The sequence below is a fragment of the Sceloporus occidentalis genome, unplaced genomic scaffold, assembly GCF_023333645.1.
Source record: "Sceloporus occidentalis isolate IW3139 unplaced genomic scaffold, rSceOcc1.0.p SCAF_3, whole genome shotgun sequence".
In the NCBI taxonomy this organism is placed as follows: domain Eukaryota; kingdom Metazoa; phylum Chordata; class Lepidosauria; order Squamata; family Phrynosomatidae; genus Sceloporus; species Sceloporus occidentalis.
The window spans coordinates 222,265,159-222,274,503 of NW_028316983.1; the positions used below are offsets into that span (position 1 = coordinate 222,265,159).

The 9,345-nt window shown below is 40.6% G+C and overlaps 1 protein-coding gene across 3 annotated transcripts in view; it reads right to left on the reverse strand.

Moving 5' to 3' along the window:
• The window catches only part of NCALD (neurocalcin delta), a 79,439-nt gene extending 70,378 nt beyond the window's left edge, over positions 1-9,061 (reverse strand). For 2 of the 3 annotated variants that reach the window (XM_089517737.1, XM_089517738.1), the window contains exon 1: positions 8,940-9,061. The gene's annotated coding sequence lies outside the window, so the exon portion shown is untranslated. Of the gene's footprint in view, positions 1-6,955; positions 7,034-8,939 lie in introns of those variants that run through there. The other variant, XM_089517739.1, reaches the window with a different exon arrangement.
• Positions 9,062-9,345: the final 284 nt, after the last annotated feature.

The following is a 9,345-nucleotide window of genomic DNA, read 5'->3' on the forward strand; positions in this document are numbered from 1 at the left end:
AAAAGCAAACTTTGATTTTGTTATTTATGTAAGGGATGCCAGTTTACTACACCGCTGTATATAATGGGACTAGAGCATCGATGGATTTTGGTATCTACAGGGAGCGGAGCAGTCCTAGTACCAAATCCCAGAGGATACCAAGGGCTCCACTGTGTAGCCTACAGCACTTGGTATTTATTGGTAGTCTCCCATCCAAGTATTAATGAAGGCTGACCTTGCTTAGCTTCCAAGATCAGACAGGATCTGGTGTCTTTAGGGTATTACACTAACAATTACACTAACAATTTATCTTCCCTCTCTTTCCATCCCCTGCCTGATGTAATGCATGCATATGGTTGCTCTGTTGAGTTGCAGAAAGAACGTAGCCCAAACAGATTCTTTTTCTATTTAACCGTTGAAACTATCAAAGGCGGCAGAAACCTCAGACCCCTGCAGAACAGTCTTTTGAGGAAAAGGAATGCCAGAAAATTCCAGTTTGATTTTTGCAGCTTATGTTCCTAAAGACCATGAGGTAATGATGGAATCTGCCTCCACTATGCTTCCGGCATTACATCTGGGATTGATTTATAACAGCCTTCTCCCAACTTGGTGCCCTCGAAATGTGGACTACAACTCCCAACACCTCATCCAGAACCTGAGCTAAATGCAGCAATGTTGTGACTCGATAAGAGGCATCTTCATACGTATCTGAAAAAGGAGGGAGGCAGTTTACATACTGCCAACAAAGACATGAAACAAAAAACCAACAGTTACCAGAAAAACTATGTGGAACATTTCAGCCTGGTTGTAAATTGTGTCAGTTTTGACAAATCCAAACAAATGAGACTACAAATTTGTATCCAAAGATTTATTAAAGGTAAAAAGAATAAATATACAAAGCTGTGATTTGTAGCAGTGATGAAGAGCCTGGATGAGAAGAAGAGGCAGACAGTTTCTTCTTGGACTGCGTGCAAAGAACTGACACGTGCAACTTGTATTAAGACTAATGGGAGTGGCATGTGCCAAATCCTTGTATAACCTGGGGAGTAAATAGTGTCAAGGAAGCTGTACAGAAAAGGAGAAAGGAGATTGTTTTAAATTATGCTGAAAAGGAGGTAGAAGACCACATTAGCCAATGAGAATGAGCTGAAGGAGAAGGTCCCAGATCTAAAATAGAGCAATTAAGGGCAACAACCAAATTAGGACGATCCAAAATGTCATACAATAGGAGCCAAATAATGTTAGGAGGTGTACTTGATCTGAAAGTCAATGAGAGCCAAATTATGCATTTTCTTGTTGCTACTCTTGCAATGGGGTGTGGGGAGTCATGGCAGTTATTTTTGTATATACATTTTTACCTTTCTTAGGATACAAGTGAAATTATCTAGTGAAAAGATTTCTACAGTAGTCTTTTCTCCTCATTTTCATGGGCCAATTGATAGAAATTACAGGGGGTGGGGGAGGCAGTCTGTGTTGGGAATGAAACAAAATACAAAAAGACATTTTAGAGTGAGATTAAGTCAATCAAGCTTTCAAGATTTATGCATTTTGGGCTCTCCAGAATTTTCATACATTTTGTGCTTTTGGGAGTAGGCTAATAAAAGTATTGTCCTAATATGGATTATGCATGATAGGAATAGCTGCTATTTCATATTGAGATTCAGTCTATAAAAGAAGTGTGTAGCTCAGAATTTACACAGACAAATCACTGGAGTGAGTGAAGGTTTTAGCCCCAGTTTTCCTCTGCCACATTAGCTTTCTATATAAAAGAGTGTTATTGCCATGAGGAATATCAGACTGAATTTTGGAGCTGTACCATGCTTCTTTTTCTCCCTCTTTCTAAACATGCAGGCTGACTCTTATCTCTGTAGCCACATGTAGTGGAATTCTTTTTAAACGAGTGAATCCTGGCTGGAATTTTATGAGAAGACATCCAGGCATCTTACTGCAGAAGCATGGGCAAAGAGAAGAGGTGGAAGTCTCAGTCTTGCATCTTCTTTCCATGCTTTCACTCAAATGTCCAAACCAGAGCTTGTCTGTCTCGTCTCATGACAAAACATGCAGAGCATGTGCATCTAACTAGGAAAGATGTGCAAGATCTGGACATCTGTAACATAGGGCAATTCTGCCACATTGTCCAGAATTTCAGAACCCTTGCAATCACAAAGAGCAAAAAGACCTTTTGCAATGCAGTGGCTGTATTGCTTTGTCACAGAAAATACAGGGTTGTTGGGGGGGGGGTTAGACTTTGTGTTGCTAGAGAATGGAGCAGGAAATCATGATCCCAGCTAGGTGGAGGATATTTTGATCCAACTGGTGTAGGGAGAGATTCTCTTCTTTCACAGACATTGAGATTATAGCCAACCTGTAGACCCTCAACAACACTACCCTCTCCTCCAAATTAGTAAAAGGAAAATCACAGAACAATTTACAGAATTTGAAATTATTTTATGATTTCTTCAATCTAAATGATAGTGCAAATGAAACCAGATTTTGTTTGTTTTTGTTTTTTTAATTTAAAAAAATCATATAAACCTCAATTTAACCTCCTCCCCCCCCCCCCCCCGATTTTCCCTTAAAAAGCAACACAGAGTGATCTTCAGTCCTCTCCAGATTAGTTCAGAAATCATAAAAGGTGGTTTTCTATTTTGGGATCAACCCAAAATTGCCCTTAAATATTAAATTGCCCTTAAATGCAAAACAACTGTTGGTTATTTTACATGATTGTAGTAGCAGTGGGAAGCCTCTGTAGCAAAACACTATAACTAAGATGAATTGTATGGGAATTGTAAACACACTTGGTGCTGGCAGAGCAGCAAAATGATCACCAAGGTTTCACAGGCACAAGAAATTTTAAAAGGCATAGCCTATATTGCAAATAGAGCTTTGTGCTCAAACTTCTGTCTAGATGATGAAGGCTGGCTGTGTCCTCAATGGAAGCAATTACTGTAGTTTTTATTTCCAATCATTTTTTCAATATACTGTATTGTCTCACTGGTTACATTTCAGCAAACTACTTCTATACAATAAACTAAATGTGGCTCAGCATGGACTAGTAAACTAAACTTATGTTTAATACTGGTTGGTCAGTTCTTCTAATGCTTGCTAACTGATTTCAAGAACTGTTACTCAAATCAGCAGTTCATGTTTAACATTAAGCAGTTTTAATTAAATTTCACATTATGAATTGCTACCACGACTGTTTTAATTTTGTTTGGACTGCCTCTCGCTCATCATAATGATCTATCAGAGAAGATATTTGGTCTTCATTTATATATTGTGTTTCTGCATTTCTGTTATACCTTACAGCCAGCACAAAAAGAAAACTGAAGAGATGAATGGTTTACATAATCATGTACAGTATAATTTAAGTTTTGAAATATGGAGAAAATATCTCATCTAGTTTTGGTATGTGCATTCAAGTCAACATCAACTTAAGGTGACCCTGTCATAGGGTTTTCTTGGCAAGATTTATATAGAGGAGGTATACCATTGTCTTCATCTAAGGCTGAAAGAACCTGAAAAACCAAAGGTCACACAGTGGGTTTCCAATGTTAAACAGGCTGCTGCCTCACCACAGAATTAATGCAGTCTGAAACCGCTTTAACTGTCATGATACCATCCTAGGGAATCCTGAGATTAGCAGTTTGTTGTGCAACCAGAACTCTCCAATAGAGGAAGCTAAATATACACCAGAATTACAAATCCCAGAATTCCATAGCATTGAGCCATGACAGTTAAAGTGATGTTAAACTGCATTTATTCTGCAGTGTGGAGGCAGCCCCAGAGTCCTAATCTGACTAACACTCAAACCATTACATTAAACGGGCTCTCCAATCTGATCTAGTCCTACCATCAGAAACCAAAAGAGAATCAAGCACACTGAAATACGATTACCCAAATAATCATATAGTTATCATTCAGTTATGGTCACAAGCAACAACCACAGAAATACAATGTGGCTCCCTATTAGCATGGAAAGTGGGTGCTATAAGAGCTTACCCATCTGAATTGCCCAGTCACATAGACAGGTTGTTGCTTGTACTAATTAGTCCAAAGATGCATAGCCCAAACACTTGGAAATATTACTTTTGTGGACCATCTCCCAGAATCCCCCAGCAAGTATGGGTAGTGTGCAAAGCGGTATAGTATACCATGTGTGCCATGCAATCTGACAGAGCAACATGAAACATCCACATCTGATCCCCACTATAAAGAGTGTTTTGCTGTTGTTCTTAGTGTTGTATGAAATAACGCAACCATCTACAAATTTGAAGTAGACATTAATAAATAAAAAGAGCAACAAATATATACAGCATAGTAAAGTAGATATCTTTATAAAGATATGCAACATAGTAAAGGTGTATATCTTTACAAAGATATATACAACATAATAAAGATATACAACACAATACAGTAGAAGGTTAACCTTTAAAAAACAACCTGTTGCCTTAATTGATGTGCCTGGAAGAAATCTCACAAGTTTAACTTCCCCATTACTTTAGTCTCATTCCAGGGAAACAAAAGTCTGATTTAGCTATGCTTTCAAAGATATAGCTGTGTTAGTCTGTAGAATCAATATGTAGAGAGATCTTGTAGCACCTTTGAGACTAACTGTAAGAAAGGCACTGGCAGCATGAGCTTTTGTAGACTAAAGTCTACTTCCTCAGATGCATGGGCTATGTTTTGTAAACCTGCTGAAATCTACAAACATATTTTTCTCAAAACATGCTTAAGGTTTAGGTTGATGACAGGGCAAAAGCTGGGGATGTGGAGAAATTCAGGGCTCTAAGACCAGTACTGGCTCTCCCAGTTGCTCCAATTTCCAAAAAGCAAACCTTGGTGAATCACCTTAACAGCATGCATTGGTTCTTGTCACAAAAAGCACCAGCCTCATCTTAAGAGTAGAGGGCAGTCAACAGCCACCTCAATTTCAGCATGTTTCTTTTTTTTCTCCCCCCCTTCCCCCCCCCCCCTCTGAAGTACAGGTTGAGACTCCCTTATCTGAAATGTTTGAGACCAGAAGCGTTTTGGAATTCAGAGTTTTTTGGATTTTGGAATGTCTGCATATACATAATGAGATATCTTGGAGATGAGACCCAACTCTAAACACAAAATCCTTGTATGTTTCATATACACCTTATATACATAGCCTGAAGGTAATTTTATACACAATATTTTATTATTATTAACATATTATTTTTAATAATTTTATGCGTGGAACAAAGTTTGTGTACACTAAATCATCAGAAAGCACAGGTGTCGCTATCTCAGCCACTCATGTGGATAGTTTGGATTTTGGAATATTTCAAATTTTGTAATTCCAGATATGGGAGACTTGACCTGTACCTTTAGACCAATGGTTCTCAACCTGTGGGTCACAACCCCTTCACAGGTTTGCCTAAGACCATCGGAAAACACATATTTCCGATGATAGCAACGAAAATAATGTTATGGTTGGGGGTCACCACGACATGAGGAATTGTATTAAAGGGTCATGGCATTAGGAAGGGTGAGAACCACGGCTTTAGACAGTGCTTGGAAAAGTTATTTGGGGGGACTATATCTCCCATAATCTCTCAGCCAGCATGGCCATGGCTGAGAAACTCTGGAAATTGAGCGTTCCAGATACAAGTCTTCTCAGGGCATATTTTATTTTAGACCTTTACAAAATGTGTGCTACTCTAGGGATACAGGGAAGCTAACCTTCCGAGTCTCAGCTGCAGATTGTATTTTGATTCCAAAGTGTGAGTTTACAAGACTTGGCGGTAAGCCCAACTGTCTGAGCTTTAATAAATGTTGAGCTACTTCCTACTACTCCTACATTCCCTGTTATGATCTGCGGCTTAAGCAGAGGTCTGCTTCAGAGCAAATAATGAGTTGAGGGTGTAATGCAGCTGGACTATTCTTAAGGAAGCAAAGGACTGTGCATTTAAACTAGTGCAGCAGTTGAGGAAGTTATAAGGAGAGACTGCTGTATAAACTTGCTATGCTTGAAGGCAAGTGTATTCAAAGGGCTGTTTCTCTGCAACTGAACAAACCCCTCTACTGTTCCAGGGCATAAGGGGTTCATAGTCCAGACTTCACATCTAGGAACTGATTCATACACACAGGAGGGTGTTTAAAAGGCTTTGATTTTCCTCAGAGGGATTTCATAAAGAATTTTAAGAGATCTGTAAAATTACACTGGCTGTAGTAATATACTTTGAACTGCTGCTGTCTTTCAGACTATTTTGCTGCACTTTTAATGGACGCAAAAAATCAAGCGGCCCCCAAACCTTTCTTTTCATTGAAGAGCAAACCACCAGAAAACAACAATATTAAAAACAGGTTTGTGAAAAGAGTACAGAATTCCACAGACAGACGCTAATACGAAATGGCAAGATGTCCATACAAGAGTGATCAATGCATTTATTTCTCCTCTGCTCAGAACATCACATCGTTCATATTAACCCCACTAAAGTGAGACCAAAAAAACCTATATGCAATCTTTATTCAAAATAATGTTTGCTTTAGTATACTTTAAAAAGCATCAACTACATTACTTGCATTCATCAGGTTTATAGTGTCTGTGTATCTGCCTTTTAAAAAAGTGAACTGCCTTAAATAGTGCACACAGATCCACAGGAAATTTTAAAGATACACTGTCTCTGTTTGAAAAAAGTTGTATTACTATTAATAACAATTGGTTAAAATGAGACAAGTGGTGAATCGATACCATTGCTCACTAAACCGATTCTGGAAACAGACATCAATAGGCACAGGCGAAAATCCATCCCAACTACCATTCAGACAAAGCCCAGGATATATCCAAAGTTTTGATCACAACAATTCTGTCTAGGATGGTAAGTTTATTTTCCCACCAGCATTTCCTCCTTAACCCATGGACCAGAGACATCAGTCTGTTATTTATTATTATTATTATTATTCAACATGAAATGTGGTTCAAGGGAGAGATCTTTTTTTAGAAACTTACTTTTTTATTTCCTCCAGAGAAGTTGTCGAAAAGCAAAGCTGCAAGTGGAAGGAGCAGAGAGGGAAGCAGCTGGAGAATTCACTATTTTGGATCTAGTATCTCTGCACATTGCAAATCATGGTGTGTGTTTTTTTTTTGGGGGGGGGGGGGGCTGGGACCCTTTTCTTCTGCCTCAATAGAGTTGAAAAAAGAAAAAAGGCCTCTCTTAATGTTACAGAATCTAGTCTAGCAAAAGGAAAAATAATAACTGCATGCAATGAACAGCATTTTTGTTCAACTGATTAATCCTCACCACAACAGTCACACAGGTTACCTCCCATGGAAGTCAATGGAGCTTCCTCCCAAAGATGCCCTTTGAGCATTAGGAGTAGAAAACCCATGGAAGTACATCCCATTGATATTGATGGGAATAATCCCTACATTTTCCTGTTTCACAAACAGTGGAAAGTTGTTGGTGCTGCATCCACACTGCAGACATCATCCGCTTTGACACCACTTCCACTGCCACCTCTGGTGCCCCAACAAACTACAATTCCCAGAATTCCATAGCATTGAGCTATGCCAGTGAAAGTGGTGTCAAACCGGATGAAGTCTGCAGTGCGGATGCAGCCAGAGAGAAGCCACTTCCCAAATGGTCCTTTTTATTATTTCAAAATAAAATCAGATTTTATATATATATATATATATATATATATATATACCTGGACCAAGGCTTGTTCATAAATCTCCCTAGAAAACTGGAAATACAAGGGTGGGGAGATTTTGATGGAGAAATGGCTCACGCCTTTCTTTCCCTGACACTCTGCCTTAATCCCAGGGCAGCTTCCAAAGCCCAACCTTCCTAGACTCCTTAGAGCTTTCCACGATTTCCTTTCCGGATTAGATTTTCTTCCGCTGGACATAGAAGCCTTTTGCCTGCAAAATTGTGGTCCCAAGTGCACAACACTGTGGTTCCAAATGCGCAAAATAGTGGTCCCAACTGGACAATGCTATGCTTCCAATTGCACGACAATGTGGTCCCAACTCCACAGCATTGTGGTCCCAACTCCACAACATTGTGGTCCCAAATGCACCAAACAGTGGTCCCCATTGCATACCACTGGGCTCCAAACTGCACAAAATTGTGATCCCAATTACACAAAATTGTGGTCCCATTTGCACAATGTTGTGGACCCAACTCCACAACACTGTGGTCCCAACTCCACAACGTTGTGGTCCCTAGTGCACCAAATAGTGGTCCCCACTGCATACCATTTGGCTCCAAACTGCACAAAATTGTAATCCCAATTGCACAACGTTGTAGTCCCAAATGCATAAAGTTGTGATTCCAATAGCACAACGTTGTGGCCCCAATTACACAACACTGTGGTTCCAACTTCATAACGTTGTGGTCCCAACTGCACAAAACAGTGGTCCCCACTGCACACCACTGTGATCCAAACTGCACAAAATTGTGGTCCCAATTCCACAAGGTAGTGATCACAAATGCACAAAATTATGGTCCCAATTGCACAAAGTTGTTATCCCGACTGAACAATGTTGTGGTCCCAACTCCACAACGTTGTGGTCCCAAATGCATAAAAATAATGGTCCCAAATGCACAACGCTGTGGCTCCAAATGCACCAAACAGTGGCCACCACTGCACACTGTTGGGATCCGAATTGCACAAAACTGATCCGAATTGCACAGCTTTGTGGTTCCAATTGCACAAGCTTGTGGTCCCAATTCCACGACGTTGTGGTCCCCACTGCACATAACAGTGATCCCAATTCCACAAAAGTTGTGGTCCCAACGTGCACAACATAGTGGAAACTTGCAAACACACACGCATGGGAGGGAGGAAGCCGGCAGCAGAGAAGAAGGGATGAGAAAGAGGGAGGGAAGGATGAAAGAGAGTGCTCAGCCCAGTTTAAAAGGATAATAATAATAATAATAATAATAATAACAACCACACACACACCCTGCTATTGTAGCCCTTTTTACCTTATACTGCAGCAAAATGCACTTCTTTAATACTCCATGATCCAGCAGCTGGGGAGGAAGAGAGCCTGAGAAACAGAGAGCAAGAGCAAGAGCAAGGAGCTGCAGAGGCAGAAAGAGGGAGATACAACTGAGGAGCAGCAGCAGCAGCAGCAGCAGCAGCATCCACCCGCTTCTGCTGGCCTCCCGATGACGTCAGAGCCTCCGTCACAATGGCTGGCTAGGCAAGCCCAAAGAGTGTCCGTCGCCCTGGCAACCCCGGCCCGGGCCTGGCCACGCCTTTCCCCGCCCTCTTTGCTCTCGGACCCTTCCCTCTTCTTTTCCAGGACGCGTCCTCCATTCCCATCTTTTCTGCCCAGCAGGAGTCCCCAAAGGTCCTGCCATGTGGAGCAGGGATTGACATTTCTAG